Source organism: Hemitrygon akajei, chromosome 19 (assembly GCF_048418815.1).
Source record: "Hemitrygon akajei chromosome 19, sHemAka1.3, whole genome shotgun sequence".
NCBI lineage: Eukaryota > Metazoa > Chordata > Chondrichthyes > Myliobatiformes > Dasyatidae > Hemitrygon > Hemitrygon akajei.
In genome coordinates this window covers 28,985,375-29,010,537 of record NC_133142.1, presented here as the reverse complement: position 1 = coordinate 29,010,537, position 25,163 = coordinate 28,985,375, and the positions used below count along the sequence as shown (strand labels likewise).

The window sequence follows — 25,163 nt, the reverse complement described above, 5'->3', positions numbered from 1 at the left end:
AAATTCAAACCTGATTGTTATTATTAACAATAAAAATAAGTCATTGACAGAAATATAATTTCTGAATTTGATTCTCCAGATGTCTTACTAAAGTTGCATTTAACATCATCATAATCACTTTTATTTAATTTTAACTATATGAGCTCAGATGATATTTACCCCTTCTCCCTACCAAAACAGAATCTTTAGGAAGAATCCATATACCATAAAAATTAGACCAGTAAAAATATCTCTGCCAGAATGCAGCCTTGCAACAGCTCAATACACACAAACGTGGTCATGTAATATGTTTCTCTCAGAGCAAGCACAGTAGGTGTTTATGTTTTCAACAGACCACACTAGTTTAAAGCCAGTAATCTAATTCTATGCTGGTTTTCATGTGACTGATGCAGCTTCTTTGCCTGTGGAAAATCATATACAACCCTTGAAGTGACGAGCTTCATAATTAAATAATTGGAGTACAGTTACAAGTTTTTAGCACCTTAACTGAAATATTAAGCACAGTGCCATGGTTAAAGTTTTATTTCTTGTGATCCCTGCCATCAGACCTTTCCAACACAAGGTTTAAACGTAATAGTGGCATTATATGCTTTGATTGGCCTATGCAATGAGGTCATTTCTAATGAGTGGGGGTATTTGAGCCAGTATGCTGTCAATATGTTATTTTGCTGCACCAAGGTCCATAACAGTTTGTTGCAAGTGCCTCAATCTAGTCAATGGATCTATGTGCAGGCAAAAGCAATTAGATGTCATTGACTAAAGTAGTACAACACATCATCGTGGGCCCTAAGGCCTGGTCCTTTACTGTACTGTTATCCATAAAGTGAAATGTGTTAGATTTCCACAAGATAACTTCCAGAAAAGTTGATCAATATCTCCATATACTAACCCATCCACTCCACACCCCCCACAACCACTACTTTATCATTTCCTGTCAATCATCTTATGTACAGACAGCCCTGTGCCTAATCATTCTATGTATATATGCTGTCTTATGTATTTATATTTGTAAGGTTTTTTTATTATTGGGTTTGTTACTGTGTTTTTTGTGCTGCATCGGATCTGGAGCAGCAATTATTTTGTTCACCTTTACACCTATGTATTGAAAATGACATTAGACATTTTGAATCTTCAATTAGATTACAAATAGTGAAGTTTGGTGAAAATAAGAATCTTTTTACTCAAATGTGTGCTGTAGAGTTGGAGAGCTTTGGTGATTTGATAAAGGTGATAAGAGTCATAGATAGAGTGGGCAGCCAGAGTTTTTTTTCCCTGGATGGAAATGGTTAATACAGTTTTTTGGTGGAAAGAATAGGGGGACATCAGATGCAAGTTTTTACACAAAGAGTGGTAAGTGTATGGAACACACTGCTGAGGTTGTAGTAGAGGCAGATGCATTCGGGCAACTTAAGAGACTGTTAGAAAGGCACACAAATGAAAGAAAAATGGAGGGCTCTGTGGGAGGGTAGGCATAGATTGATCTTGGAGCAGGTAAAGGGTCGGTGCAACATTGTAGGCCAAAGAACCTGAACTGTGTTGTATGTTCAATGCTCTATGTTCTAGTATATCTTGCCTATCTCATGTTTCTGTTTGGAACTTGATACACAAATTCAACAATTCCTTAACAGCTAATAACAGATTAATTTAGTTCTGGTTGTGGGAGATGGCGGAATTTCATCATTTTTATTCATTTTAAAGATGTAGGCATCATTGGCAAATCTACCATTTATTGCCCATCCTTGACTCATTTAAAAGATGACAGTGAGCCTCTTTCTTGAAGCAGTTGTGGAGCCAGTTTCTTTAGTTCTCCACGTTACCTGAGATTCATGTCAACACTCTATAGATACTACAGACTTGGTTGCTAGATGATTAGAATGAATGTCTAGTTCTTGCTTGAAGTCGTTGGAGCCAACAACTGAAAAATGGGAGTGTTTTGGAGTTTCCAATGGGCTAGCACTGCATTCTTTCTGCTACACATCTATAAGGGTTTTTATAAGGGTACAAATATAGTGTGTCATCCTGCTAAAAATGGCAAGCAAGTTAGCACCCAAAGTTTATGTGGCTGAGATCATTGTATCCAAGCAGCAAAGATGCTTTCTCTGTGGCAGATATTCTCTTATTTCCTTGTGTCTCCAATTAACCTGTGATTGTGTTGGAGTCCTCCAGTGGCCATTATAGAGAATGTACATGACATTTATGCCAGAATCTCTTCTTTGGAAAAAAAAATGTTTGTAGGTCCTTTATTCTCATGTCACAAGAAATCATTCTTATGGAAGTTTTAAATTCTGATTTGGTCATTGTGAAGACCTAATCTTAAAAATCGCTACACAGAAGTATTCTTGTGGTTCATTTATTGGTTAATTAAAGTCAGTACATGCCAAAGATTCTTAAAACCTGTTAATTTATTCATCAGTTCTCTGTAACCTTATTTTTCCATCTCTAATTGTGAGGGGCTCAACTATTCCAGTTATCTCTGCAGCTTTGTCTTATGATTTCTTGAGCTGTACTATTTGTGGTAATTTACTTGTCTTTTCTCATTTCTGTTAAATATAGCACACACTTCTACAAGAAGCAAAAGTGAAAATAATGAAAACAGTGGATTGGATGAGAATGACTGAAAAACAGTAAAATGCATCTTGCTCTATAAGGATTGTGATGAACCCTGAAGGGATGCAATTAAGTGGATGAAAGTTGAAGGAAGGGTGATAAAGAGTTGAGTAAAGCTTGAGAAGAACACTTAGCAAAATGGTAGTGTAGCGGTCAGCGTGGCGCTATTACAGCTCAGGGCATCGTATTTCAGATTTCAGTTCCGTCATCCGCTGTAAGCAAGTTTGTATGTTCCTTCCCAAATGCACATGGGTTTCATTTGAGTGCTTTAGTTTCCTCCCGCAGTCCAAAGACATACCAATTAGTAGTTTTTTGTAAAATTGTCTCATAAATCAGTGGGATGCTGGGCAGCTTGGCTCAAAGGGCCAGAAGGGGTGTTTCACATAAATACCCCTAAATAAAATAAAATTAAAAATTAAAAAGTAAAATAGGACAGCGCTTCAATCAGTCAATATGTATTTTTAAATCTAGTTAGGATATTATACAGTTTCTATATTGCAATTATGATCTGGGCACAACAGATCGAGCAGCGCATGTGGAAGGAGAAACGGTACATGTTTTGGGACAAAGGTATTTTATTAGAACTGATGAAGGATCTTCAGCCTGAAACATTGCTTCTACTTATCTTTGCACAGTAGTTGCATGACAGCTGAGTGTTCCATGCATTTTCTATTTTTATTTTGAATTTCCAGCACCTGTAATTTTTGAATATCAGAACATGTGTACTGCTTACATCCAAACACATTGCCCTATTCAGGACAGGGATGACTGAGAGAGAAGTATGCACATACAATACCTTGTCTGCATTTATCATTCTAGTGAGGATCAATCTGTCGTGTCCTGTGCTGGTTTGTGCCCACCTCCAGTTTTGATTCATGGACTTTCCTTTTAAACTAAGCTAAACATCATGGCTATTGCATGGCCTAAAGATGCAAAACACAGAAGTTGGAGTATTCTGAGCAGTTTTGGGCCCCTTATATAAGAAAGGAAGTGCTGACATTGGAGAGGGTTCAAAGGTGGTTCAAAAAATGATTCTGGGATTGAATAGCTTGTCGTATGAAGAGTATTGATGGCTCTGGGCCTGTATTTACCAGAATTCAGAAGAATGAGGGGTGATCTCATTGAAACATACCAAATGTTGAAAGGCCTCAATAGATGTGGAGAGGATGTTTCCTATGGTGGGGAGTATAAGACCAGCAGAGCGCACAGTCTCGGAATAGAGGGGCATCCTTTTAGAACAGAGATGAGGAATTTCTTTAGCCAGAGAGTGGTCAATCTGTGGAATTTGTTGCCACAGGCAGCTGTAGAGGCCAAGTCACTGGGTATAGTTAAGGCAGAAGTTGATATATTCTTGATTTAGTCAGGGCATGAAGCAATCCCGTAGTTGCTGCTCTCCATTCTGTGAAAGAATGAAGGAAGTAGGCTGGAGGTTGGGGCTGAATCAGCCATGATGAAATGGCAGAGTAGACTCAATAGGTTAAATAGCCTAACCCTGCTCCTATTTCTTATGATCTAAGTTAAAACCAGTTAGTGCAATTGGGTTGCTTTCCAGATTAATTAATGCAAACTAATTAAATTGGCTAAATGCACTGGTGAACTTTTTTTTATTCACACTTGTCTAGATGGGTAACTTTTCACATCAAAAGTGTGAATGCCTTCTCATCATTATATACTTGCATGTCTTCTATGACATTCCCTAGACCACATTTTGGGAAATTTGGTTGTCCTTCTCCTACCTGCATACAGACAGAGGCTAAAGAGCAAGGCTCCAGAGGTAAGGACAACAAAGAGGTGTTGTAGAATGGAGAGGAACAACTACAGGATTATTTAAGCCATGTTCAAGGACTCATCAGATGATTTGAATGAATACGCCACAATTGTCACAGACCTTATAAAATAGACAATCATCGACAAGTGTATTCCCAAAAAATCATTCAGAGCCTACCCTGAGAGGTTCTGGATGAACCAACAAATTTGTAATCTGTTGAGGACCAGATCAGTGTTGTTCAGACTTGGTGATCAAGTAAAATGCAGGAGGTCCAGGAAAGACCTCTGGAAATCCATCTTGCATGTGAAGGGGCGATTCTGGACCAAACGGGAATCACAAAAGGATGGTCGACAGCTGTGGCAGAGTTTGAATGCTATCACCTACTACAAAGTAAAACCAAACGACATATGTAATGACAAGGTTTTGCTCCCAGATGAGCTCAATGCCTTTCAAGTTCACTTTGACTGCCAAAATCATGGAGTGAATTTCACAAGCTCCTGCTGCCCCTAATGACCCTGTGATTTCCATATCTGAGGTCGACATGAGAACATCCTTCAAGAGGCTAAGCCCATGAAAAGCATCTGACCCAGACAAGGTACCTAGCCAAAAATTGAAGACCTGTGCTATTCAACTGGCTAGAGTGTTCACGAATATCTTTAATCTTTTGCTTCAGCAGTCTAGGATACCTATCTGCTCCAAACAAGCTTTATCTATACTGGTGCCCAAGAAGAACATGGTTACCTGTCTCAATGACTGTCATCCAGTAGCACTACGTCCACTGTGATGAACTGCTTTGAGAGGTCGGTGATGAAGCATATCGACTCCTGTCTGAGGAGCTACTTGGATCCACTCCAATTTGCCTTCTGTCACAATAGGTCAATAGCAGATGCCATTTCATTGGCTCTTCACTCAATCTTGGAACATCTGGACAGTGAAGATGCATAGATCAGGATGCTCTTCATTGACTACAGCTCTATATTCATCCCTTCAAAACTAATTTAAAAAGCTCCAAGACCTAGGCCTCAAATCTTCCTTGTGTGACTGGATCCTCAATTTCCTCACTTGTAGGCCCCAGGCAGTTTGGATTGACAACAACATCTCCACCACAAGTGCATCACACAGCTGCATGCTAATCCCCTGCTCTATTCACTTTATGCTTACAACTGCAAGGCTAAGTACAGCTCCAATACCATAGTTTCTGTAAGTTTGCTGATGACTCCACTATTGACCAAATCAAAGTTGGTGACATATCAACATAAAGGAGGGAGATTGAGAAGTTGGCTGAATTGTGCCACAACAACCACCTCTCACTCAATGTCAGAAAAACCAGAGTTAATTGTTGACTACAGGAGGAGGAGCATCAGGGGATCAGAGGTGGAGAGAGTCAACAACTTTAAATTTCTTGGTGTTATCATTTCAGAGGATCTGTTCTGGGTATAGCATGCAAGTACCATTACAAAGAAGACATGACCATGCCTCTACTTTCTTAGAAGTCAGCGTAGATTCAGCACGTCATCTAAAATATTGACAAACTTCTAGTTTGTGTGGTGGGGAGTACACTGGTTGCATCATGGCCTGATATGGGGAAACCTGTGCAGTTCAATGGAAAAGCCTGCAAAAAGTCGTTAATGCAGCGCAGTCCACCACAGTAAAGCCCTCCCCACCACTAAGCGCATTTACAAGGAGCTCTTTTGCAGGAAAGCAGCATCCATAATCAAAGACCCACCCTCACCATCCAAGCCATGTTCTCTTCTCACTGCTACCATCAGAAGGCAGGTACAGGAGCCTCAAATCCCACCCCACCAGATTCAGGAACAGTTATTACCTCTCAACCATCAGGCTCGTGAACCAGAGGGTATAACTACACTCACCCCGACACTAAACAGATTCAACAACCTATGTACTTACTTTTAATGACTCTACAATTTATGTTCTTGATACTTACTGCCTATGTATTTATTATTTTTACTTTTATTCTCTTCTTTGTATTTGCACAGTTTCTTTTACACATTAGTTGTTTGTATTTGAATTTTTATTGATTAAATTGTGTTCCTTTCTATTTACTGTAAATGCCTGCAAGAAAACAAGTCAGGGTAGTATATGGTGACATATATGTACTTAGATAATAAATTTATTTTGAAATTTGTAATTTGAACTTTGACATTACTATTGATGGTAGGGAACACTATCTATTAATGTCTTTGAATTTTCATTGTGATGGTCTTCATTCTCTCTGTAAATGAACATCTTTACTCGCCAATTGGAAAACAACAGACGTTTAAGATATAGGGGGAAATTCATAGCCAACAGCAGCATTATTGTGTATTATTTTCAGCACCATTCGTAGTTTTCTCCATTCTATTGCATTATCTCTTCACCTACCCTCTATGCTCTGCCAAACTTCAATTCACCTGGGTTACTGCTGCACACATTTTGTGCCAAGTAGTAGGACCTGGAGGCGAAGGGTGGTGTGCCAATTTATCTCCAAGGCAACAATGTTACAATAACAATCTTAAAATTATTTGAATTTCAGACCTCTGTAGGGCCTATCAATCTTAACATTAGTGCTTAGGCCCACCCCCATCTCTCCAAGAGCTCTGTGTGTCCACATGGGGTTTAGTAACTAACATTCCTTTCCTTGTTCATGTAATGTAAAAATCCTATGCTTATGTTTAAACATTAAATGGGCTTACTTATCCTTATCTTTCTAGCCTTCTGTAATCACTCCCATCTTTCCACTCCCAAAGATTTTGATCCTGTTAGACTTGGCATCTGTTTCTGACATAGCACTATGCATCATGTTACTGCACTAAAGATGTTATAAATGTAGGCTGTTACTTCCTCACTTGAATAATATGGCAGAAGATGGCTGAAGGCTGCACATGATAATGAAGAATTGAGGGGAAAATATGCTTAAGAATTCCCATCTTTTGCCTTCCCTTCCTCAGCCACTATGCATTCCCCACACTATCATATTCACATGTCCTCTTCTCATTTACCTACTCTACCTTATTCTCATCAGTCTGCCTTTTCAACTCCATTACTTGTTCTACTGCCATCTGCTTCACTATTATTCACCCTTTTGCTCAATGGTTATGTAATGTGAATCTTCATGTTTCCCCCATTTTCTTTTCATCACTCTCTGCTCATCTGTCCAACCCATCCTCCCTGCATATTCTTTTCCATGGAATAATTCTTTACATTTAAAATCATTTTTATAGAAATCAAGTTAGATAGTGGAAAGAAGCAAATGGCTCACTTTTTCTCTCCAGGTTTCTGTTTCAAACATGCATGTGATTAAAATTGAGCTTATGTAATTGATCACAAAACATGACCTGCATGTTTCCTGATCTTTATCACCTCCCATGAATACCATCTAAAAGATAGAATGGACTGAGTCTTCTAGTCTACATTTTCAATTGAAAGCACTGCTGAGAGCTGTGATTCAAAGCAATAAAAAGGCACTTTATATTTAAGAGATGCAGACTTCCTATAAATGGTATAATAATATGAAATTTCCAGCTCCTACCAATTTTTGAGCTGCCAATAAATATCAAAGTAAATTTGGTAGATTGCCAGTCAGAAAAACAGTCACATTCATTGCCTGAGATTATCTTTTGCTGTCCTCACCAGGTACTCACATTGGATATCTTGGCTATTTTGAGTGTGCAGAATTTCTCCTCCAGTTCAGCATCTGTTCTGAGTAGTGAACTGTTAAAAGAATGAAGCTGACTAGTTGTGCTTCTAGGTTTCTTGGCCTCGAATTTATATGTATTGGTGGTAACACTTTAACCCCATTCTGTGTGGAATTGTAGAGCAAGCTATATTAACACATGAGCTACACTTACATTTTGCCATCCTGCAAGTCAAGAAAAAGAATCTTGATAGAGATCAAGATAGGCAAAGTCTGGAAAAAACTTAATTTCCCAGCAGCTTATGGCTTTTTACTGTTGGAGGAGAATCCACGGTCCTTTTTTTAATATTGGCCTAACAACATTTCAAGAGGGTATTTCTAGACCCTGATTTATTTCTTAACAACTGCTACCTTTGGCTTTATTCACACAGCTTAGCTCCCATCCCTGTTGATAGTGAGATTTCATAGTGGCAATTAACTGATTGATTTTAACTACTCTTGAAGACAGCTTTCATATCAATGGTTCCCATTCTGCACAGTCTAATTTTTTTAATATATCCATATATTTTCCAAAATGGATGTAACTAGCAAAGCAAACAGTTGTTGTCCAGCCCTCGTTGGTTTTTGTGTCATATTAAAGGGCACTAGTCAGTTACCTTGGAGAGAATGGAGAAATATATAGGCCAGATGTATTAGATTGAAACTGAACCCGAAGGAAACTTATTCTCATTTCATCTCTTTTTCATGATGTGGAAGGATACAAGTGATCCACATGAGTTTTTAAAATAATCTGTTATCTTAATAGCCATTTGTTACTCACAGGAGTTTGTTGGTCCAAATTTAATGTAATTGGTTTTAAATACTCCAGTTTATTTGGTGGAATTTGTACTCTTGTTTCTGGATTAATAATTTGGGTTCCATCAATACTAGCCTAACCACTCTAGCACTCTGTCACCCATTTTGCCAAGAGTGCCCATTATTAAGAATTGAAAATACGTGTCATAGAGAAGTACACCTACACTGGGTTCATAGCCCTTCATATTCCTACTATCTATGTACCTATCTAAATTTATCTTAAATGTTGAAATCAAGCTCACATGCATCACTTGTGCTGGCAGCTTATTGCACACTCTCACGACCCTGTGTGTGAAGTTTCCCCTCATGTTCCCCTTAAACTTCTCACCTTTTACTCTTGACCCATGACCTCTGGTTGTAGTCCCACTCAACCTCAGTGGAAAAAGCCTGCTTGCATTTACCCTATCTATACCCCTCATAATTTTGTATACCTCTATCAAATCTTTCAGTCTTCTAAGTTCTAAAGAATACAGTACTACCCTATTCAATCTTTCCTTTTAACTCAGCTTCTCCAGACGCAGCAACATCCTTGTAAATTTTCTCTGCATTCTTTCAACCTTGTTTACATCTTTCCTATAGGTAGGTGACCAAAACTGCACACAATACTCCAAAACAGGCCTCACCAACATCTTATACAACTTCCACATAACATTGATTTATGAAGGCCAATGTGCCAAAAGCTTTCTTTATGATCCTATTTACCTGTGGCACCACTTTCAATGGATTATGTACCTGTCTTCCCAGGTTCCTTTGTTCTACCACACTCCTCAGTGCCCTACTGTTCACTCTGTAAGACCTACCCCGGTCCTACCAAAGTGTAAAACCTTGCACTTTGTCTACATTAAATCTGCCATTTTTCAGCCTATTTTTCCAGCTGATGTGTATCCCTCTGCAAACCACAATAACCTTCCTCACTGTCCACTACACCCCTAATCTTGGTGTCATCTGCAAATTTGCTGACGCAGTTAACCACTTTATCATCCAGATCATTGATAAAGATGCTAAACAACAAAGGACCCAGCCCCAATCCCTGTAGAGCACAGTATTCACAGGCCTCCAATCAGAGGTACAAACCTTTACTACCAATCTCTGGCTTCTTGCACAAACCCAATGTCTAATCTAATTTACTACATCATCCTGAATGCTGAGCGACTGAACCTTCTTGATCAGCCTCCCATGCAGGACCTTATCAAATGTCTAACTAAAGTCCATGCAGACAACATCCACTGCCTTGCCTTCATCCACTTTGCTGGTAACTTCCTCAAAAAGCTCCACAAGATTGCTTCGATATGACCGACCATGCACAAAGCCATGCTGACTATCTTTAATCAGTCCCTGTCAATCCAAATACTTGTTATCCCATCCCTCAGAATACCTTCCAATAAATTTACTACAACTGATGTCAGATTCGCAGGCCTATAATTTCCTGGTTTCTGTTTAGAACATTTTTCAAACAGTGGAGCAATAGTGGCTATCCTCCAAACCTCTGGTACCTCACCTGTCGCGAAGTATGTTTTAAATATCTCTGCTTGGGCCCTGGCAATTTCTGCACTTGCTTCCCGTAGGGTCCAAAGAAATACCCTGTCAGGCCCTGGGGATTTAATCCATCCCAATTTGCCTCAGGGTAATGAGGATTACTCTCGCAAACCCACAGATTCTTGCCAAATTTGAAGCCAAATATTAAAGAATATAAACATAGAACAGTACAACACAGAAAAAGGCCCTTCAGCCCACAAAATTGTGCCAAACCAATTTAATTAGTAAACAAATTGCCAGCTAAACTAATCTCTTCTGCCTACACTGTCTGTAATAATCTCATAAACCTCTATCAGATCTCTCCTCAACCTCTGTTGCTCCAGAGAAAAGAACCCAAGTTTGTCAAACCTCTAATCCAAGCAGCACCCTGGTAAACCTCTTCTACACCCTCTCCTAAACCTCAACATCCTTCGTGGGGTGGCCAGAACTGTATCTGGAAGTGGTATAAATAGAGTTTTATAAAGCTGTAACATAATTTCCTGACTTTTGAACTTAATGCCTCGACAAATAAAGGCAAGCATGCCATATGCCTCTTAACCACCCTATTAACCTGTGTAGCCACTTTCAGGGAGTTATGAACTTGGACCCCAAGATCCCTCTGCTCATCAACACTGTTAAGGGTTTTACCTTAAGGCCAATTTTTAACTTAAATTGCTGACACATTGAGGTGGATTCTAATGCTGTTTTTATGTTTCAGTTGATTTTGTATTATATTATCTGGGCAAATTAGGTTATAATTACTCTCAAAGTATCAGTATAGAAAATGCTTTTGAAGAAGTGTTTTCACTAAACTTCAATTTCTTCATCAATTTTGACATCTTTATATTATTCTTTCCTTTTAAACAAAAAGTAATCCTTGAGATAATTATGGATTCCAGATTTTGAATGTATCAAAGCATATTTTAACAAATGAAGTAAATACTTAGATTTTAGACATAAATCAAATTAATTTATGCACAGTGATCTAATAAGTATATTCCTACAGTAGCTGAGAATACTATAGCCCAGTCTTTGCAAGGAGATTTGATTACAATTGCAGTACTTTGCAGGAGCAGCATTTCTTTAAAACTGAGTCATATGGAAAGGTACTGATAGTCCATCTTGTCCTCATGGTATTATATTTAGACTAGATCAGCTCAGCAAAAATTGCAGGAACTGCATTCATTCTGCTGTGGAAATAAAAAAAATGTCTGTTCACAATATTGCATGCTAGATGTATTACAACAATTAATACCATATGTGGAGAGCTGATCACTTTGAATTCAGGGTCAGCAAATTATGTACAGCTGTCACGATCAAAAGTGCTCACTATATAGATTTATATACTTTCAATATTTGTTAAAAATGAAAAATAAACTATACTAATGAGATTGATGTACTAGAAAATAAATATCACAACAGTTCTAACCCCTATTTTGCAGGCACATATGGAAAACAATGTACTATCTTTGCCATTCGTGGTTGATTTATGCAGAGTAGAACTTTTTCTAGCAGCAACCCCCTCTAGAGCAAAAGGAATGGAGTTGTGGCTGAAGCAGTGGGTTTGGCTTAAGCTGATGGCTTTTGCCAATAGGCTGGAGGTTAGCTGGTTTTTTCGACAAGTCAGAGGGAATCTGAGAGAGCTGCCTACCAAGTGATCTGGCATTCTTTATTACACAGCCCTTGAATACCTAAGCCATTCCAAACGGCTGTTCTGCAGTCTATGAGAATGCTTCTCCACCTCTTGCTGAGTACCCCACAGGGCCTCGCCAAGCAGTTTCTATTTAATGTAGAAGCCAGACTTTTCTCATTAAAAGGACATTGGAAGTGCTTCTCTGTTTCTTCTACAGTGGATATTAGAAAGACACAGAAACAATTCCAGTAAAGGTAAATGTTGCACTTTTTAAATTTTATGGCCTGTCATAAAAATATTTGTACAATATTACTTTAAATATTTAATTTTGCTACAATGTTATGAGGCTTTTTTTCTGAAGCCAATTGATCCTGAGCTTGTGTGGTGCTGCAGATTATAACAGGCATTGTTTTTATTAAATACTTTCTATTAAGATGTAATCTCTTCTGCTTTTTAATTTCACAGTCATCATTGCTTTTTGATATATTAAATTACTAAGGCTGTAGAATTTTGAAATGGCAATTTTATTATCATTTCAAGTAGGCTTGTGTAAATAATTGAATCATATTAAAACTGATTAGTGTTTTGTTAAATTTTTGGGTTACTATACGTATGTTAATTAGAAGTAGTTATGAGCATAATTCTTTTATATTTATCTCAAAGTTCTTAAACCGAGAAAACATGATAAGCATATGTGTAGCATTCTAGACATAAATAACCTTTTTCTTTTTTGGGTCAACATGGGTCTTGAATGGGAAGCTGAATCTGTGGGAGTCTATGGTTTATTTAAGCTTCTGAGTAGAGCTGTGTGTGTCATTTCAGCTGTTGTTAGGATTTAAGAGGAATGACAGAATGCAAATGGTGAACCCTCTGACACCTGGTATTGCAGTAAGTTTAAAAATTTTAAGTCAGTTTCACAAAATATCTAATATTTTCAGTTCTGTCTCTTTAACTATATAATCTCCAAAATTTTTCTTAGTTGTATAATGTTGAATTCCCCAGGATTAAACTTTAGGTACCTTTCATTGAAGAGAACAGAAACATTACCAACATTGGTCTATATTCATGTGGTTTAATTTTATCCATTGTTAATGATTATCAATGTGATTTGTTTATAGAAAATATTGTTGTCTATCTATTTGTGAACTGCTGTTTTGTCCAAATGTTTGGCAGTTAGAAAGGATATTATTGGCCCCATATAACCTGTGGTCTTTGTGCAATAATTTGTTATTCTGATCATTGAAACTTTCTTAAATCTCTGGAAAAATAGAAAGCTAAATAAGAATTGTGAACATGACAGCAAGTTATTTTGAGGCGAGGTTGATCAAAATGCTTGAGAATTTTGCATGTAAACTACAAGCACATAGAGAATAATATTTTGGTTGTGAATTGTATTGATTTTAATGCTTCTCCAATGATCATTATGTTTTTGTAAATGTAAAATTAATAAGGGTAATGGAGCTTTCTAATGAAATGTGAATGGTTTATTCAAGTCTGGAATTCAGAGTTTTTATTGCCATAGATTTTTTGGTTGTTCAGGAAACCAGCAATCGTTTGAATTTGATTATACATCAACTGTTAAAAAGAAACAAAATAATGTGGTTTCATTGTTGCAATTATGAATTATCATATTTGTACTGGGTTTGATTAATTAGAATATTTCTGCTGCATGACTTGTTTTGCCTTCAGCCATGGCCATATGAGTTAAACCAATTGCTGTGAATTCAGATATATGGTAATGTTATTGGTCTCAACAGTAATTTAACTCTTGGAGATCTGAAAGATATCTTACAGCATTTGAAAGGGATAGAATGACTAAATAATAATCTACTACTAGCTTGAAATGTTTTTGCATCAAGTGAAAGGTAAAAGTATCTTATGATAAGTACTCTATTCCTTTCAAAAATGCAGAGCATTTTTTGTAATGTTTAGTTACTGATAATTAACTTCGTATACCTTAAGGCCATTGTTCTGCTTTTCTGATTATGGGCTCAGAAAACACATGTCCTTGAACTATACAAGGGAGAATAGTGTACAAGATGCACTGCTTTACATTTTAGAATTCTGGAGACAATTAACTTCTGTTTAGAATAATGATAATCACATCTTAAATGTATGTATGTTTAAGAAATGTATTTAAAATTTGATGAAAAATGAATTTCAAGGTAGTGTATTGAGGCTTTTACTAAATTTCATTTGTCTTTTTTAAAGCACAAACTAACTCTAGGTGTAAGACATCTTGAAGGTAGTTTGTCATGAAAATAGTTTCACAAATTTTGACTTATTAAACAAAAAAGGAGAATATGGTAGCCACTATAAAGATAGATTTTCATATTATGTGAAATAATTCCTTTGTGTTGTGTGAAGGTCTGAATTTCAAGTTGTAAAGGAAACTGAATATGTATTTGACATAATACATTCCTAATTAGTGAATAATTCATGATTCTACTATCACTGAAGTCTTTATCAGCATACTTCCAGTGTAAGTGATAGTGTAGTAAAGGCAGTAGACAATTGTCAGTAACTTACTGAGCTGGAACAATCACATTAGCACGAAGAAGCTTGTGATGAACAGTGACCATCTTTAGCAGATGAAAGGCTGGAGGCAGCATTTATGGGTAGCAGGAGACGCAGTCCTGTTCCTCATGGCTCACAAAGGAGATCATAAATATTTACTTCCAAATTTTCTGAGCTCTGGGAATCCCAGCTAGTTGAGAGGTTACATTAAAACTGGGTTTTCAGTTGCACTATGGAATTGTGATTTAAATATGATGATGAAGATTCCCATTCTCTAAAATAGGATGTATGTATGTAAGTTATTTCTGTGAAACATGGCAATTGGCTCATGAACAGATAGGTCAAGATACCAATCCAATTTTGATTCCTTCCCTCCCTATCAAGGGGATGGAAGGTTAATATCTCAATCCATGTGTATATTATATTATGATGATGAAGAGTTTGTTAACTGTATGACTAAACCATATTTCAATAACAAAAATCACTATATCACACCTGGATGTACAAGTTGATTTACCTTGTACCAGTTTTGGTAGGTTAATCGTCTACAGTAAATGGTGGCAGATTGGAGAGGTAGTGGGGAGATGGGTGAAATGTTGACATGAGAGGAAATAAATGGATTATAGTACAATAATTGCAGAATGGGATTACTCTGAGAGCAGGTAGAGAGTCATTGAGCCAAATATCTTTCTTCAATGTCATTAGGAAATAAATGGAAACGCCGTTCCTTCTCAATGCCATTGCAAGTAGTGGAAACTGCAGAGAATGTGAGTTGTGGTCTGGATTGGAAGTCAGGAAGGAAAAGAACAACAGTAGATTGAGGGGGTAATGATAGGGAATAAGAAGTCGAGACATAGATCTTACTGATGAGGTGATCAGTGTGGGTAGAGAATTTTAGAATACAATGAGTTCTGGTTTGGAGTAGATGCCAGAAAACACTTGGGGTGTAGGTGACAATAATCAGTAACAAAAAAAAATGGAAAAAGATTTAAGCTCTCCATCAGTAGCACAAATGGCATTGAACTAATAGTGAAACATGTCCCAGTCCTCCAGTTAAGATTTTCTACGTTGTGCATTTCCTGTATTTACATCATCTTTGTCTCCTAGGTACAATCTTGTGCATCAAAAAGATGTTTGATGTTATTGTGCATGTAATATGCCCTCACTATGAGTACACTTCATTTCTGGTGAATAATCCATGAATAATTTTCAGTTCACTACCAACTTATAATTTGCTTGATGACATTTTGTGATATATATTTTTAAAAATGCAGCACCATGTAACAGAATATTTGGCCCAACATCTTCCCAAGTCTAGTTGGCTAACTCTGCAGTTAAATACTATGCTGCTGACAAATTTCTTCCTGTTTAGGGAAATTGTTTCTATATGTGTGTTCTTCGTGTCATTTGTGGCTCAGTTGCTGAACTCTTGCCTGAGTCAGAAATTTGTGAGATCAAGTTCCACTCTGGAGAAATGAACATATAATCCAAAGTGACACTGCCATTGTTGGGTGTACTGAGTAAATGCAGTGCTGTCAGAAGTGCTGTCTTTCAGATGATAGGTTAAGTCAAAAACCTACAACTCTTCTAAGTAGATGTAAACACTCCCACAGATCCAAGGGGATTTATCCTTGGAGTTTTGCACAATATCAATTCCTTCTTCTGTTTCACAATAATAAATTATTTGGCCTTTAACACTTTGTTGAATGCCGAAATTTGTTATGCACCAATTGACTGCCATTTTTCCAAATTACAAGAACAAGTACTGAAAGTACTCAAATGAATATTTGGTGACAATCCGAAGACACGAAAGAGGCAGTGTAAATTCATGTCTTCCTTGTTCTTTGTTCTGTAATCTGCTCTATACATTATGCAGTCCTGTTGATCAAATTTATATGACATATAAATTGACTCTCAGAATTTTGATTTCTTCACAATGTAAAATGCAGCTGATGGAGGGAGTATTGCAATTGGTTGTACTCTAGTATACTATTACCCCTCAGCCAACAGGCTCTTGAATCATAGGGGATAACTTCACTTGCCCCATCATTGAAATGTTCCCACAACCTATGGCAGGGGTGTCAAACTCATTTTAGGTCACGGGCCGGATTGAGCAAAATGCAGCTTCATGCGGGCCGGGTCAGTCGGACGCGTGCGAACGCAGCTTTCGTTGCCTCCGTTTTTTCAGCCTGCTCTCATGTGTCTCAGTCTCTGCTATAACTACAAAGTGTTTCACTTTACAAATTCCGTTTCTTATGAAGAAGACTGCCGAATAAACACTAAAAACCCTGAAAACCTGGTACCTGAATAAACTCAGCATTAGCCATATCATAAGCCATAGGCGCTTCGATTACTGGGGCCAGCTTTAATAGTAATTAGATATTATCTCGCGGGCCAAAGATAATTCCACCACGGGCCGGATTTGGCCCGCGGGCCTTGAGTTTGACATATATGACCTATGGACTCACTTTCAAAGACACTTCAGCTCATGTTCTGATATTTATTGCTTATTTATTGTTACTATTTCTTTCATTTTCTATTTGCACAGCTTATTGTATTTTTCACATTGGTTGAACACCCAAGTTGGTGCAGTTTCTTATTGATTTTATTATGGTTATTGTTCTATTCTGGACTTATTGAGTATGCCCATATATAAGTCACCCGAGCCAGATGAAGTACACCCTAGGGTTCTGAAAGAGCTAGTGGTACAGATTATGGAAGCATTAGTAATGATCTTTCAGAAATCGTTGGACTCTGGCATGGTGCCAGAGGACTAGTAATTGCAAATGTCATTGCACTCCTTAAGAAAGGAGTAAGGCAACAGAAAGGAACCTATAGTCCAGTTAGCCTAACCTCAGTGGTTGGGAATGTGTTAATGATGAGGTTTTGGAGTACTTGGTGTCATAGGACAAGATAGGACAAAGTCAGCATGGTTTCGTTAAGGGAAAATCTTGCCACATGAGCCTTTTGGAATTCTTTGAGGAGATTACCCATAGGATAGATAAAGGGGATACAGTGGATGCTGTATATTTGGACCTTCAGAAGACCTTTGACAAGGTGCCACACATGAGGCAACTTACTACGTTAAGAACCCATGGCATTCCCAGGAAAGCTACTGGCATGGTTAGAGCATTGGCTGATTGGCAGGAGGCTACAAGTGGGAATAAAAGGATCCTTTTCTGGTTGGCTACCAGTGACTAGAAATATTTCACAGCAGTCATTATTATGACCACTTCTTTTTATGCTGTATATCAATGATTCAGATGATGGAATTAGATGGCTTTGTTGCCAAGTTTGCAGATGATATGAAGATTGGTGGAGGGGCAGGTAGTGTTGAGGAAACAGGTAGGCTGCTGAAGGACTTGATTTTGAAAATGGGCTAGAGAGTGGCAAATGAAATGTAATGTTGGAAAATGCATGGTCATGCATTTTGGTAACAAATAAATGTGCAGACTATTTTTTAAATGGGCAGAAAATCCAAAAATCTAAGATGCAAAGGGACTTGACAGTCCATGTGCAGTACACCCTAAAGGTTAACTTGCAGGTAGAGTTGGTGGTGAGGAAGGCAAATGCAGTGTTAGCATCCATTTCAAGAGGTCTGGAATACAAGAGCAGGGATGTGATGCTGAGGCTTTATAAAGGACTCATGATGGTTCACCTTGAGTGTTTTGAACCCTAAGAAAAGATATGCTGGCATTGGAGAGGGTCCAGAGGAGATTCACAGCGATAATTCCAGCAATGAAAGGGTTATCATATGAAGAATATTTGATAACTCTTGTGTCTGTACTCGCTGGAATTTAGAATGATGGGGGGGGGGGGATCTCATTGAAACCTTTCAAATCTTGAAATGTCTAAGCAGAGTAGATATGGAAAGGATGTTTCCCATGGTGGGGGTGCCTAGGACAAGGGGGGGGGGGGACAGCCTCAGGATAGAGGGGCATCCATTTAAAACAGAGATGTGTGAGAAATTTCTTTTGCCAGAGGGTGGTGAATTTGTGGAATTTATTACCACAGGCAGCTGTGCAGGTCAGGTCAATGTGTGTTGTGTATTTAAGGCAGAGCTTCATAGGTCTTTGATTGGACATGGCATCAAAGGTTACGAGGAGTGGATCTGAGGAGGGGGAAAAAGGATCAGCCATGACTGAATGGTGGAGCTGACTAAATGGGCCAAATGGCCTAATTCTGCTTCTATGTCTTATGATCATATGGTCTAAAATGAATCTGTGTTGTATATGTGACAAATATGTGTTCTGATAATATATTAACTTTGAACTTCGAGATAACTTTGATTTATTGGTGATGAGGAAATAACTATTATTGTGGGGAAGCTCCGCAGTCTAGGGTCCTGCAGCCCCTCGACATTAAGTCCTGTATCAATACTCCATGTAAGTCCTCTCCCGCACTTGGAGGTTGTAACACCCCAGGAGGCCACACAAATGGCAGTAGTACCTTGTACATAGAATATGCTAATATTATCAATATATAGAAGTTATAAATATACACTCAGTAGCCACTTTATTACATCCTGTACCTAATAAAATGGCCACTGAGTGAATGTTCATGGTCTTCTGCTGCTGTAGCCCTTCCACTTTAAGGTTTGACATATTGTGCATTCAGAGATGCTCTTCTGCACACCACTGTTGTAAGGCATGGTTATTTGAGTTACTGTCACTTTCCTGTCAGCTTAAACCAGTCTGGCCACTCTTCTCTGATCCCTCTTGATCCCTCTCATTAACAAGGTGTTTTTGCCCACAGAACTGCCACTCACTGAATGTATTTTTTGTTCTCCCACCATTCTCTGTAAACTCCAGAGACTGTTGTGGTGAAAATCCCAGGAGATCAGCAATTTGAGATACTCAAACCACCCCATCTAGCACCAACAATCATTCTGCAGTCAAACTCAATTAGATCACATTTCTTCCCCTTTCTGATATTTTGTCTGAACAACAACTGAACCCCTTGACCATGTTTGCGTACATTTTATGCATTGAGTTGCTGCTACATGATTGGCTGATTAGACATTTACATCATTGAGCAGGTATACCTAATAAAGTGGCCACTGAGTGAATAGACAGATTGGCACCATAAATGTAGAAAAGACCATGCACTGTTGTTCTGTAACTTTAACCTCATTTATGTGATTGAACCTCCCCTTTCTAAAGGAGAAACCAGTGAACCACTGGCAAAGTTAATCTACTATCATTATTTGTGAAATTATTGGAATCTATTTTTCTTGAAATGGTACTAGGGTATTGAAGATTGGCAGAATCAGTATGGATTTATTACAAGGAAATGACATTTGATCTATTTTATTTTGAGGTTGTAACTAGCACGATATGTTAGGGTGAACTGTTGATGTGATGCATTTGGACCTTCACTAAGATGTCCCATAAGAAATGATCAAACCAAATTAAAGCACATAGTATTAGTAGCAACATATTGACTGGCATTGAAGCTTCATTGACAGGTAGAATTCAGAGAGCTGAAATGAGTGGATCACTTTTACGTTGAAGCTTTGACTAATGGGGTGCTCCAGGAATCAATGTACAGTAGCTGTTCACTATACTGTATATATAGATCAGTGATTTAGATGATGGGAATCAAGTGTATTTTACATAAGCACTTTATAATTTTGGTGGCAGTGTGATCCATGACCTTACTAAATGATGAAACTGGCACATGGCACTGTATAGACTATCTCTAATTCTTATGTCCTTTCTATTACAGTTGTCATTAGTCCAATCTTTCACCATAAAACTAATCATAAAGATGATAACATCACAAATGAACACACAAGCCAGTTTAGAAAATGGCTTCCCAAAGTTTGCAATCTACCAACTGAATTGCAGTCGCTGTCTGTTGTCCACAGCTTAAAAAAAAAGTTTATTATTGGCCTTAGGAAAGGAACATGTGTATAAGATTAAAGACATTTTTTTAACTCTCCAAGCTTAGATGCAGGAACATATTAATGCACATATCAAATAACAGGCCACATGTTAGTGCAAAATCAAGATACTGACAAAGCTAGAAATATGAAATTAAAACACTAAACACAGCAGATTATAGAGTAAATTTTTGTGAAAGAAACATGGAAGGATAGTGGAGTGGAGAGGAGAAGGATGATGAGGAAATTCAGTTAACCAGTAGATCTATTAAGTTTTAGTTGATTAATTATGTGTGTCATTCATGATACTAAGAATAGGATGAAATCTACATTTTCACTCCACTTTTAGTCCATTGAGGAAGCACAGACTTCCTCATGATGCCCAATATTAATTTCAGTAGGAAGAAATGACAGCAGTAAGTGCAAATCAGAATATTTTTTATTTGACTGACTTGATTTAATTGTGTTTAATTGTGTTGTGTTGACTTTTTTACTGTAGTGTACTCTTAATCAAATTTGCTTACCTCATTTCAAAAGAATAACAAGCACAGGTATATATTTTTTTAAATCTTCTATAATCATAGCAGCCTTCTTAGTGTATAATATTTCTTATTTCAATAATGATTTTGAAACTAGAAATTTCTATCTTAATGACTCTAGCAACAAGTTTTAATATCTTTTCAAATTTAGCTCATCTTTCATACCAAAAAAAGTCATCCTTGCCTCTTCATTTCTGTACAAGAAACCATAATTATAGTGCTAGTGCTGTGGAAATGCCTGAATAGGGCAGAAGAATACTTATGTACATCTCATGGGGAAATAATTACCAGTATGCTGGCTGGTGACGTGGCAACTAGAAATCTGATTTTCATTTCCACAGTTAGTATACCGTACAGGATTATACACCTTTTACCACCTACATTTGAATGTAGCCTTAGAATATTTTGAAAGCTATCTGTCAACTGCAAGTGTTAAAATGTGGTCATTTTATATTTGTAAGGTATTAATAAGCTTATCCCTTATATATTTCAGTTGACTGCTTAGTCAATGGATCCTGTTTTCAGGAAATTGCAATATTTGGTGCTGGTCTATCTGTGGCTGAAATTGATTTTGCTGTATGTTGTAATATTTTAGATATGGTATTTAAACCAGAGTTTGTTGGTTTTATATATTCTTAATTTATTGCATGCCACATAGCTATGAAGTTATTGCATTAAAAAAAAGAAACAATAAGCAGAACTACCAAGCTCAAAAGACACTATGCAGCAATCTACAGTATATGCTAATTTCTGCCAAAAATAGCTTGCAGGAGTTAAGATGTAAATCTGACTTCTTACAGAGTTGTGAAAGGTATCCAGTATCTTAACTATTTTATGGACAAAAATTAAAATAAAATTAAGCTGACAGTTGCAATCAACAGTTAAATACTTTTCAAAAATCATGCCTTTTTATTGTGCTGAGATTTTATTTAGAGTAATGCACAGATGGATTGCCTTTTAGAAGGATGATTGCTTTTGTTTTATTTGCCTAATTCTTGAACTAAACAATGTGGCCATTTTGGTTGGGGAAAGGAGAATGGAAAGAGTTAGCTGATTCCACTGGAAATGTGAAACAGATTTTTTAAAAATACATATTTGAAATTCTTGTTGCAAAAATATCAAATCAGACAAAACCTGAGCCCATTATCATGCTTTAAGCAGCATTATCGGCCAAATGAATGTAATATGTGGATTCCAGTTAATTGGGACACATCAGGACCAGTACATTGTCACTCAATAAGACGGCTACCCCAATTAGCCAGTTTCATGGAAATATTTAAAAAGCTATAAAAAATGATCATTTGACTGAGTAGCCAATTATGTATTTAAATGAAAATAAAACAGATTAGAACACTATCAATACTACTACAGTACTATAATACTATGTATTAGTTCTTAATAGTTACTGACAGAGAAATTAATCCAGTGTACACTGCCGTGTGCTTTTCATTGACTGTAAATGAACAAAATCAGCACAAACACTTAGTATAGATATAGCATCTGCCTTCATACATCCCATTCGACAGATGCATTCTCAAAATCTTCACGGTGTAGTGTTTAACAGTCACTCAAGTGCACACAAGTGATGCTAGTTAGAAACTTTCAGCAACAGTCTCCTATCCCAATTAAGCAGCATAGTGTCCCAAATAAATGAAGAGAATCCCAGCTATTTTCTCAATTTAGTGTTTGTTATTTAAGAATCGGCCCAAATAAGTCGCTGCCTCAATTAACTGATGGTCCAATTAACTGGAATCCTCTGTATTTATAAGCATGCTACTTTTCCCTCAGAAAAATACACACTACAGTTATATATTTGTGCTTAATTCTTGAGGTGTTGTACTTATAAATTTCTGAGGAATGATTAATAAAGCATGGAGGGAGAGAATGATCATCTTTACTAAAAATAGCTACATATAATTTTGCATAATTCTGAAGAGATGTTACTGTCTATCATGACATATATATTTGTCTTCTAAGTGAAAACTCTGAAACAATTGAGCATACAAAATAAGAAGATAGATGGATTATCTCTGGTAATTGTTGAGCTTGGGCAGCAGGAATGTTGCCAGAATGGACTATAGCACTGTTGGATTAGTGAAAGGAAAATTAGCCACAATTTCTGCTCTTGATTGCTATCCAGCAATCCTGTTGAATGTGTGTGGGTGTACTCGATTAGTACAGCACTTGGTTTATCTTTGTAATTCTCTCTAATCAAATGACCTATGGTTACTGCTGAGCCTTGTGCATGCACAATGGTTATTTGCATGAAGGGAGAGTGGGCAGTCAGTGTCTGTGGAAGCACATGAAGAGATGAAATTGGAAGAGAGAAAACATGGGAAAGGCTTAATTATTTCAACTGGAACGTACATTAAACAATATTGCATAAAATAGTCATATCACCTTTAAGATGATTCTAATAACAAAATGTATGATCATTAAGCTAATATCTACAAACTTATTTTTTGTCTGTAGTTTTCAAATGTAATTTTAGGTGGCAGTGGTTTTAAGTGAAGTGGTTACAGCAGAAAGGAAATAATGTTGCGATCTGGTTTTGTAAGAATCACAACAGTAATTAGCAAGTCTGCCTTTCACACATAAGGCAAGTATGATGGTATGTTAATGGCCTTGTGGGAAGCCTGCTGAAAGGAAAATAGAGGCACAGATGCAAAGCAGAATGTTCCAAATCATTCTTAAATATATTTGGTGCAAAGGACTGCATCACTGATGATGCAGGCATTCGAAATCCAAACAAACGTTATGTAAATCAAAACCATTTAAAGCTAGCACAGCAGGAAGAAAAATAAGAATTCTGATAACAAAGTGGAATACATTTTTTCATTTGCTTTCATATTGTGCTTAAGCTTTGATAAAGCTAAAATTACAAGACTCTGCATAGTTAAAAATTGCTGTCCCCAATGATTTTTTTCTCAGCCTGCAGAAATAGAGAAAAATAGAAAGACCTATTGAGTAAGTGATTCAGTAATCTTTCTGGCACTGTTTTCCATCTTGTGGTCATGCATTTACTCCAGACGTCTTGATATTTAAAGTTTCTTCGTATTTTATGTTTTATGGGTTTCACTTTACAGTTAGTCTTTCTGATGAATAATGGCTATTTGCATAATTGATCTTGTTTTTCATAATGAAGCATTGATTATTATTCATACTGGAAGCTGTTTTATCTCGGGCTAAATGCTCTTTGGATTAAATATTATCTTTTATTGATTTTAATTAATGTTCAAATTACATCAAATTGTTGTTATTTCATTCATTGAATGTATAGATATGTTAAATATTTTGATTTAAGGTATTAACTTAAGTAGTATGTTTTCTAACTTCTCCTTTGCATTACAGTTATAGAGCATTATTTTAACTAACCTTGACTGAATTTAGCATTAAAATGTAGTAAGCACTGACTATTCTATGCAAGGGAGCAGAAGTATTGTAAATGCTATATATGAAATCACCACCATGTTGTAGAAGGGCAACCATGTTATTCACAGCACTGTGGAGTTGCATGATTAATTCTTGTAAATAAGCTGTTGGTTACAACATTTAGATTTAAACCTTAAAGTGGTCATGTGGAAAAATGGAGTTTTGATTTGTAACAATAGCGACCTTGCAATTTATGTAGTAATTTTACATTATTTTAACGAACAGTTCATATTTAAATGCATATATTTCTGTACAGTGATAAATGAATGCTTTAATAGTTCAAATCAGTGGGTTTTATTAATTTATAAATTGTTTGGATATGGGCAAGGAATAACCTTGAAAATCAAAATGACTGCAGATTCTGGAAATCTGAAATAATGACAAAAAGTTCTGGAAAAACTCAGCAGGTCAGGCAGCATCCGTGGGAAGAGAAACAGTCAACATTTGAGGTCTGTGACCCTGTGTCAGAATTTGTCATGTCTCTGAGGTGGATGTTCTCTTATTTGTCATCCAAAGTATAAATTTCTTCAATGCTAGAATTCTTTTAAAGTGATCCCTGTTTTCCTATTTCTTAACAACTTGCTTATTAGTCTGCCGTTTATTACTTGACAGAACAGTGGACTACGGATAAATGGGCCATTGGTTAATCGGAGCAGCCACTGATTTGGGACAACTCTTGAAGTACAAAACCTAATTGGGAAAACATCTCAGATTCCTTTCTTTTATTTGGGACATTATGCTCTTAATGGGGCAGGAAACTTGCCAAACAGGATCAGTTG

At 37.0% G+C, this 25,163-nt stretch overlaps 1 protein-coding gene across 7 annotated transcripts in view; it reads left to right on the top strand.

The window, feature by feature from the left end:
• The window catches only part of prickle2b (prickle homolog 2b), a 210,387-nt gene that overhangs the window by 98,712 nt on the left and 86,512 nt on the right, over positions 1–25,163 (top strand). Inside the window, exons 1-2 of one of the 7 annotated variants that reach the window (XM_073072320.1) lie at positions 12,177–12,266; positions 12,835–12,900. The exons of 4 other annotated variants lie outside the window; for them this stretch is intronic. The gene's annotated coding sequence lies outside the window, so the exon portion shown is untranslated. Of the gene's footprint in view, positions 1–12,132; positions 12,267–12,834; positions 12,901–23,822; positions 23,920–25,163 lie in introns of those variants that run through there. 2 more of the 7 variants (XM_073072321.1, XM_073072322.1) reach the window with 2 other exon arrangements.